General features: G+C 43.6%; 1 long non-coding RNA gene across 2 annotated transcripts; it reads left to right on the top strand.

Moving 5' to 3' along the window:
- The first annotated feature begins 2,010 nt into the window (after window positions 1-2,010).
- LOC147598164 (uncharacterized) lies at window positions 2,011-7,963 on the top strand. 2 transcript variants are annotated; one of them, XR_015260855.1, is made up of 3 exons: window positions 2,011-2,133; window positions 4,673-4,798; window positions 5,840-7,963. It is a non-coding gene; the product is annotated as an uncharacterized LOC147598164 (long non-coding RNA). The 2 variants fall into 2 exon arrangements; XR_015260856.1 differs by having other exon boundaries at window positions 2,011-2,147; window positions 4,689-4,798.
- Window positions 7,964-8,960: the final 997 nt, after the last annotated feature.

Genomic DNA, 8,960 nt, shown 5'->3' with positions numbered 1-8,960 from the left:
GAGAGCTCTTCAAACCCAGGCTGTCGACTGTGCGCCGAGGTAGTTTGATCTACCACGGCCCTAAAGATGTCAATGTGAGCGCGGCAGCCTCCAGCAAGCAGCAGATCACAAGTGCCATGCTCCAGTATTGTTCCATACGGATTTTACAGCCATGAGCTGGTGTCTGGAAAATTGCTGGTTCCTCTGCTCACGTCCTGTGTCTGCAAGGACGTACGTTCCGTGGTGGTTTTCCAGCCCTGGATAAACACGCACCGCCTCATCTCTCCCGTGCCCCTGGGCGATGGGGAAGGAATACCGTGGTGGGGAAGGAGGAGCAGACTGGTTTAGGGAGCTGGATTCCCAGTGCTCACAACTGGTGCTGTACAGGTGACCTTGTAGGATGGGACCAAGCAGCTGGCAGAAGCTCCAGAAGGTGCCAGTGCCCTCCAGACCCCGCGCAGCCCCTGCGGAGCTGTGGCCTTGGGCACAGAAGAGCTTGTCCTAGGCCTGATTAGAACACGCCTGCCCCATCCCTCATCCCACCCTCAGTTATTGGGACAAAATGCTAAAAATTACACCAGGGTAAAGTTTAGGTTTCATTCTCTGAAGGGTTAAATACATGTTTTCATAAACTGGCCAATTAATTCCTTATTTTTTTATCGTGTTACGTTCTTGTTTATGCTTTTCCTTGGGTCTAGTTTTTATTTTTTTTCTTACAGAATCTTTATCAACATTCCGATACTCATACAACATCTTTTTTTGTTCATTTTACTTATTTATTTGCAGATACTGTGAACAAAGGAGTATCGAAATACTGCTGCATGCGGAGATCACATGTTGCTTCTGGACTCGGAAAATTGGAGGTGTGGAATGAGAGATTTAATAGCTGTTAAATAAAAGAGAAGGGGGGAAAAGGAGATAAATCATTGGAATTTTTGCTGAATATAAGGCAAGCACAGGGTTAAAAAGCATTCCAATGAGACGTCTGATCAGCAAGCTCCTGCAGGTGTGCCCATTGATAGGTGTTAATTTGGGAGGACTGGAGTAGAAATAGAAAAGCCCAAGGCCAGGAAGGATTTTTTTTCCTTCTTTCTTTTGTGTCTTTTTCTGTCATGAACCGAAGAGGATAGCGCTAATCAAGTGCTGGAAGATTAACTTGAAGCAAGTGAGTTGTAATTACAATTTTGATGTCTGCTAATGTCTTACTTGACAGGCTGTGAGCTGCAGGATGGAAGCTGGTGGTGAAATCTATTTTGTGGAGGCTTTGTCACTCAGCAAAGTCTTCTGGAAGATAGCACGAGGTTGTGACTGACTCCTCAAAGAGAATTCCCTTCCCAGTGTGTGTACTGAGCAGCTAAACCTAGTGAACAGTTTTTTTCTATAAGCCTCTCCTGCCCTAAACTGAACCAATTTAAAGCAAAATATGTTTTAAAGCCAGCAATGGGTTTCTTCTGTTATTCAAGACAACAGCTTAAAGCTGAACTCGTGGGAGAGTTTGGGAATGTAAAGGTGAGGTTTTGTAGGAAGAGGTAATGGCTTTTCCTAGACAAGTTCTGTTACGCTTTCAGAATAGTTGAAATAAAATTGCCCTGAGCTTTTCACGGAGAGATCCAGAGGTACGGATCTGAAGCTGGGTGTCACGTGCTGCTCTCCCCAAAAACTATGGGAATTACTCACTTTCAGAAAAACAACAGAAAAAAAAAATATGCTTGGCTCCTTCCTCTTTCTGCAGCTCCAGGCATGCCTTTGGAAGTATGCTGTGAATTTCCTGGATATGAGAGAGGAATTTACAAAGCATCAGCTGCTCAGGAATGGAAAACGTAAGCCCCCAGGGCCAGCTCAACAAACGGCAGAAACCTCACGCTGCTGTAAGTAGGAGAGCCACCAAATCGCCCGGCTTCAGAAGCCTCCTGGCAGGAAATCCTGTTGCGCAAATCTGTTTCCTTTTTGCTTCCCGTGCTGTAATATTTTTTTTTTTTTTTCAGAAACAATCCATCTCTTAAAATGCTGTGAAGGACTGAGGAACTGAGTTTTTGCTGTGCCTTGATTTATTCTCTGCTTGACTTTTCTCTCAGGTCCTTTTGAGAAATCCTAAAGCGAAGCTCGTTCTCTCTGAGATGCTCTAGTGCTCTTTCTGCTCGCTCTGGAAAATTTGTAAGTACTGCATCGTGGACTGACTTTTTTTTTCTGTGACTCAGCAATCGAGTCCTCTGTGAACAGAGCAGAGATGTGAAAGAGGCGCTGATAAAGGAGGAACGCCTTGAGCTGTGACAATGCAAAAGGCAGTGAGAAAATGCAGGAGTTTGCATCAGTCCAGAGAAATAAGTTCTTCAGGGCAGGAGAGCAGGTTTTCCTCACAGCTTTTGAAGTTTTGGTAATTGCTCAGATGCTCCTGGGATGCCTGAGTATCCTTTCTCTGGTGCAAAGGGAAAGATGAGTTGCTTCTGTGTTTCAAAACAGAGGGAGGTAGATTTAGATTAGATATAAGGAAGAAATTCTTTACACTGAGGGTGGTGAGACACTGTCCCAGGTTGCCCAGAGAGGCCGTGGATGCCCCATCCCTGGAAACATTCCAGGCCAGGTTGGCCGGGGCTCTGAGCAACCTGATCTGGTTGGAGATGTCCCTGCTCCTGGCAGGGGGGTTGGACTGGGTGGCCTTTGAAGGTCCCTTCCCACCCAAACGGTTCTGTGACTCTATGAATATATATATATATATATATGAGTTATCTACTGCATCATTCCTTGAAGTAACTGCTGGGGAGATAAAAATACACGCAGCAGACGTATGTCCACCTTGTTTAACAGTTGTGTTCTCCAGTAGCCCAAATGGCCACAAAACAAGAGCAATCTCCCTAGCTTTCTATGGCCTTGGCTCCAAAGGCTCATCTGAAATCTTGCATTGATAATGGCTAGTGATAATGGCTTGTTTCAGGGGTGAATGGTCCAAGTCGTGACGTAAGGACAGCAGCTCTAGGATCTCGCTCTCACGCTGCAGGATAAAGGTGGTGAGCAATTCCCAGCACGTCCACCTTCCAGATGAAGCCTAAAAGGTTTTTAATTTGCCACAACTCTGTTGTCAGCCTGCAACTGTAGCCTATTGGCGAAACATCTGATGCTAATGGGTAGTTGACTTTAGGAATGCCAAATTTAAATATATATGTGCTCCAAAGTGGTAGGACAGCTCTAGAACTGGGGAGGCTGCTAGTCCTCATATACATGCAAAATAACCACAGATTAAAGGGGGAAAAAACAAACCACACCAAAAAAAAAAGACGTAATGTTGACAGCTCCTTGCAGAATAAACTTGCTCTGCCTACGGTACCTGATCTGTGGCTTGCAGATATCTCAGAATATGCAGGTCACTTCTAAGGGATTTATGTATCAACGCTGAGCCAAGAAACACAAAGGTATTTTTGCCTGTGCAGGAATTCTTCATAAAGGATTCTACACCTCCAGCAGAAGAAAAACAGAAAATCGGAAATGGTTGAAAAGCGATGGAAGTTTTCATGCTTCCATCCTTTACTTGAATACTAAATAAGAGGGCAAAGCCATTCAGCGATGTGATAAGGGTGTGCTTACGTTAACTCCCACCTTTCCACGGCGTCGGTGAAACCACAAGCACAGCGGCAGGTTACCGGTGAGAGTGTGGCAATTCTTGTTACAGTAAACGTAGTTGCACAGCATCGGTTTCCATATTTTGAGCAGAAAGAAGGTTTACCATAAACTGGGACAATACCGTACACTTCTGACCTTACTGGGTTGGGTTTTTGTGGTTTGTTGGTTGTTGTTTTTAAACAGGAACAATTTCAGTTTCAACGCAATATTCTTGGGAATACTTGAGCAAATTTTCTTGAACTACTTTTTGTTCTCCTATAATTTTAACTTGAGCTTTTCTAGCTACATTTCTCAGGATAAAATTTGAATTTCAGCTGGTGTATCTTAAACACAGACTCACAAAATATTTTAAATGGAATTCACTGTGGAATTAACAGGCAGGAAGGTAACGCAGGGTGGTTCTAGCTCGGGGAGAAAAAGGACTTGAATTCTTCTGTCACAAATTACAGCAACCTTGGACATTAGAATAATTCCTTGCTGGTTTTGAATGCCTTTTGTTCATTATCAGACTACATGCGAATTGCTTATCTCACACCCTGCTGTACCCCAGCCAGCTATTATGCCCATAGATTGTTTTATTTTGAACGCTGGAAACATCTCCTGTATGCATCCAGCCTGTCTGTGACTGCTTTTCATTCCTCTTCTCCTTTTAAACTTTCAGGATTTACGGTAAAAAAGCAGTTGTGATTTCATTTTCCTTTCTAGAGCACTGCCTTAAGGGAAAATAATGTTTAAAGGAAACTTGTAAATAAAATACAGCTGGAATGTCAAGCGATGTGCGTGTTCATCCTGCTAGTATTAAAAATCCCAGCTCAACACTCACAGCAGAGCAAGTTACTTTGATGGTACTGTATTAATTTCAAACTGTTCAGGAAAATTGGTCTGGAATTGCCCCGCTCCCCACATTCCCCTCCCTCAAAAAAGTTACCAGGTTTACTTTCTTTCTTTACAAGGCTTCTGCTTGATAGGAGCATCACACGTGGCAGCAGATAGACCCATATGTTTACTATAAAATTATGTCAATGCTGGCAGCAATGCTCTTGACAAGGCAACTACTGTTTTTACTTTGGCTATGTAGGTCAGATCTGCTGAAGAGCAATAACCTTCTGCTTGACTGCTTAGCTGTGTGTCACCCAGGTATTCCTCCAGGAACGGTACAGGAGGAGCAAGCGCATTTGTGAAAGGGAGTGTCATTGACCATCTGGTAAGCATGGGTTGAGTCCTCTTACATATTTCACAAATAACTTATATATTCTTCTTAAAAACAGAAAGCTTTTGAGCTTTTCCTTAATTTTAACGCAAATCTACCAAGAGACGTTTATAATTTAAAGCTGATTTGAAAAAGGTTTAAGCCTTCCTGCTCCTGCTTTGATCCAAAGCAGACCTGTGAAACTCTCAATAGGAAATCAGCAGTGCCTGTTTAGTGAAGAGAAAGCCTGGATATTTGAGATGATGTTATTTAGAGGCACTGTCAGGGCAACCAGCCTAATAGAATTCTGGAGTAGAAGATCAAACGTCATGACTAATTTGGGGCAGTTTGAGTAGGAGTGAGTACAAAAAATCACAGAATGGTTTGGGTCGGAAGGGACCTGAGTTCCACCCCCCCTGCCTTGGCCTGGACACCTTCCACCAGACCGGGTCACTCAAAGCCCCGTCCAACCTGGCCTTGAACACTTCCAGGGATGGGGCAACCACAGCTTCTCTGGGCAACCTGGGCCAGTGCCTCACCACCCTCACAGTGAATAATTTCTTCCTTATGTCTGATCTAAACCTACCCTCTTCCAGTTTAAAGTCCTTACCCTTTGTCCTATCACTACAGAACTGATGCTTTAATTTACTAGAAGTATAGCAGGTCAGATCTGGGGAAACTTGTCAGCATTGGTACAGATGGTGTTACGCTGCGCATGACTCAGTATTCCATGCTTTTTCCTTAACGATATGGTGTTCGCTGAAAAATGTCATTGGTCAAAGAAACAGCGCATGCTCAGAGGCATCCAGCCTTCTACAGTAACCTGGAGTCTCAGCCCCATTCCCCAAATCTATCAAAGCATCGTTTCAGACAGCACCAGCAGACAGCACGTGGTCATCATCTCTGCTGTGGATGAAAAGAATCGGGTTACCTGCTCGTGTGCCTTTAGCAACTTTTCAGAACGTCTTTCCGTAACAGCAGCTGTCGTTACAGAAATCTCACTGAAGAAAAGAATTGCCTGACTAACTGCTGGCTGTATTTTTTGCTTTGTTTCAGAGCTGCCGTGTAACACGCAAAGTGAGAGTGGTTTTGCTTTGTCTCTCAGGGGAAATCTTGGTAACAGCCTCAACCAAGTCTTAAAAGCCACAAATCAGGAAGCCCGTGTGACAGAACGCTTCGGCGGCAGTTGTGTGCAGAAAGAGTCGAGTCAGGAAGCCGAGTGCAGAAATCTAATCAAAACAACCACTGCAAAAGCAAGGCTAGACCTAAACGTGCAGGATGCTGAACTACCTCCTAACATACCAGAAACAGCGTGGTTTCCTCCCAGCTATACAAATTCTGGAGATGTTTACATATTACACAGATATACTGGAAATACCCTCCAGAGAAAATGGATAATTTGATCTAAAAGAGTATTTTGTTTTCCTTTCTCACAGCCTGACAATAGAGTTGATTAGATCTTTCCATCGAGTAACAGGCAATAATAGTTGTGTTGTTTATTTTGAAGCAATTTGTAATTCTCTGCCTTGTAAAGGAATGCGAATTTCAACACCTTTCTGCCAAGCACTCCAAACAATATGTAACAGTTAAAACCTCTGCAAAGTCACGGCTGCCAACATCCCTTCGTCTGGACATGTTGGATGAGAAAACCTTAATAAACAGAGCTGAAAGGAATAATCCAATACAGGAATAATTCTTCTAAAAGCACTATTGAGGTATAGTAGGCATATTTGGAAAAAAAAAATGATTAATCATGTAGTTGGTTGCAGTTAATTGTCATAGTAGATCGCAACTTCACACAACGGAACTTTGCGTGATCTCCCCCTTTCCCCTCACCCTCGGATTGCAAAGGTCACGGCAAAAAGCTGTTTGGACTCTGCGTCCTGTTCATTTACTCTTTTGTTCCGCTAAAATACGCGCTCACGAGCAGCAACCTAGTTGTGAAGGTCTGCACTTTAGTTTTAGTGCTGTAGTGACAATAACTATGTGACCAGTCAGAAAGACAGATATTTAGTGTATTTTTTTTTTCTGCTGGCATCTACAATTCTTTTCCAGCAATTTTATTTCACAGCAGTGCTGCTCTCTGAATTACGAAGGAAAATAAAAACACCAAAAAAAACCTAGCTGTGCCTGTCCATGCGCAGCATTTTTTTTCTGCCTTGTAAATTAAGATGTTTGTTGACCCTAAATTCAAAACTCAGAATTTCTACCTTTCCTTTCTCCATCTATAAACTTGAAAGTAGCGTATCTTGTGCTGCAGAGGCACGTTGCAGAGGAAGATAACTGAGTTTTATAGCGTAACTGGTTATGGAAAAATATAATAAGTTTGGGTGTCAACTACTAAACTACTCGCAGGATTTAAATCGCAGCCTTTTACATGCATTGAATCTGTTAGGCAAGAAAAATTGCAGTCACACTGTGCATTCAGCCAAGTGGTGTATTTTGTGAGCTGCCGACAGAAGGCTGGGGTGGGAAGGGATCACAGAAAGCTTAGGAAGCTGCAGAACAAATTTCAAGCGACGTGTTGACGAAGTAGTGCAAACCACAATACACAGCCAAGAAAAGAAGGCGAGAAATGTTTTTCCTGGCTGTGAAGTCACTGTAAGTTTTATAGCTAGTGAATAGAATCAAAGGCAGAAGGCTTAATCTTTGAAGAGATAAGGACGAATTTGGTACTGAGATGAAGCAGCGCTTTTAAGTCAAAATACTTTGTCATAGTATAATTGTATGTGTGTTTTTGCATCCAGTAACTCACTGAAGCCAAAGGTATCCGAGAATTGTTTTCACTGTTCTGCTAACATGCGAATTATGCATCTCGGAGTTCTGCGTAACTGTGAACGAAACCAATGATAACAATTTGCTTGCAGTTTCAGCACTTTAGCTACTCTATATTCACCAGAAACTGCACGCTGTATATCATTGAGTGCTACACACAAAGAGCAGAAAGCAAGGAAGCCTGTCCACCCACTTGCCCCATTTTCTTCTCTCTTTAGCAAAGTGTACTGAATTCTACCATGCAGCCACACTTTGTGGGAGAAGCTCTAGGACTGGTGTATCAAAAGTTCAGTGAAAGCTTTTTCCTGCTGACTTCTTCAGTCTGGAGAATAAGTAGTGCAGGTAAATCTTTCTCTGAGATTCTCAGTTCTGCTCTGAAACATTGCACCTACTGTGGGGGGGGAATCACAGTAAGTTGCAGTTCTTCCGAGGCGTCCAGATTAGGAAATTTGTAAAGAGCTGTATTTAGTTTTCATCTGCACAGTTATATAAATATTCAGTAAAAACAAACATTACTTTTCTTGATAAATGCTTCTATTTTTATTACAATCAACGAGTAGTTTTGTCCTTATCTCCAAATGTGGTCCAGGAGAGAGCAACTTTCAAAGAATTTAAATATGTCAACATCTTTTATTAAAAAAAAAAATTAAAAGCATTCTATAGAATTGAGATCTTTACCCAAATGACGTTTGGCGTTGTCTATAATATTTGTATTTTAAACTTGTAACCAAAGGTACTGCCATCTTGGAACTTTGGAAAACTTGGAACAAATTGTAATTCTCCTCTTCAAGAGCGAGGTAACTTCCGTTGCATGAAGATTTTGGATCAGAAGTGCTGCTTTTACCTTGCCTCTTGTTTGGAGTCTTAATTTTGCAAAGAGATGCTGGTTTCAGCAGCCATTAATTGGGCTGAGGCGTGACGGTATCAGAGCAGGCTTGGGCGAGCACCTCTGTGGTGGGTGCCATCCCCTTGGACAAGAGCATTGCCCTGAATTTCTCAAGACTTGCTTGCTTTCTCTGAAATCCTGGTGCTTGTCAGGAGGCTCCTGTCAGGCGATAATGGGCTTGGGAGGAGTTCAGGCGTGCCGTAGCCTCCTTGTGTCCCCCATTCTGCCACTTCTGTAATGAAATACTTAATCTTTTCATCCTGATATCCCCCGCTTGGGGCAAGACTGGAGGGACGGGTGAGTAGGCCTCCACCTGCGCCTTCCTTCTCCCTCCTGTCGTCCCTTCCCGGGGCGTTCTTGTCGCCAAGCAACGCCTAAAATGGCGGCCCCGCGCTAGGCATACCGGGAGCCGCAGTCCCAGGACCCGCCTGTTCCCCGGGCCGCCTGGGACGCGGGACTCCACTTCCCAGGAGGCACCGCGCGGAGAAGAGCGGCGCTGAAGAAGCCGCTGGGGGA

This window comes from Chlamydotis macqueenii, chromosome 21 (genome assembly GCF_036417535.1).
Source record: "Chlamydotis macqueenii isolate bChlMac1 chromosome 21, bChlMac1.mat, whole genome shotgun sequence".
Classification (NCBI taxonomy): Eukaryota; Metazoa; Chordata; class Aves; order Otidiformes; family Otididae; genus Chlamydotis; species Chlamydotis macqueenii.
The sequence above is the reverse complement of the archived record's forward strand: the minus strand, read 5'-3'. Positions and strand labels throughout refer to the sequence as shown.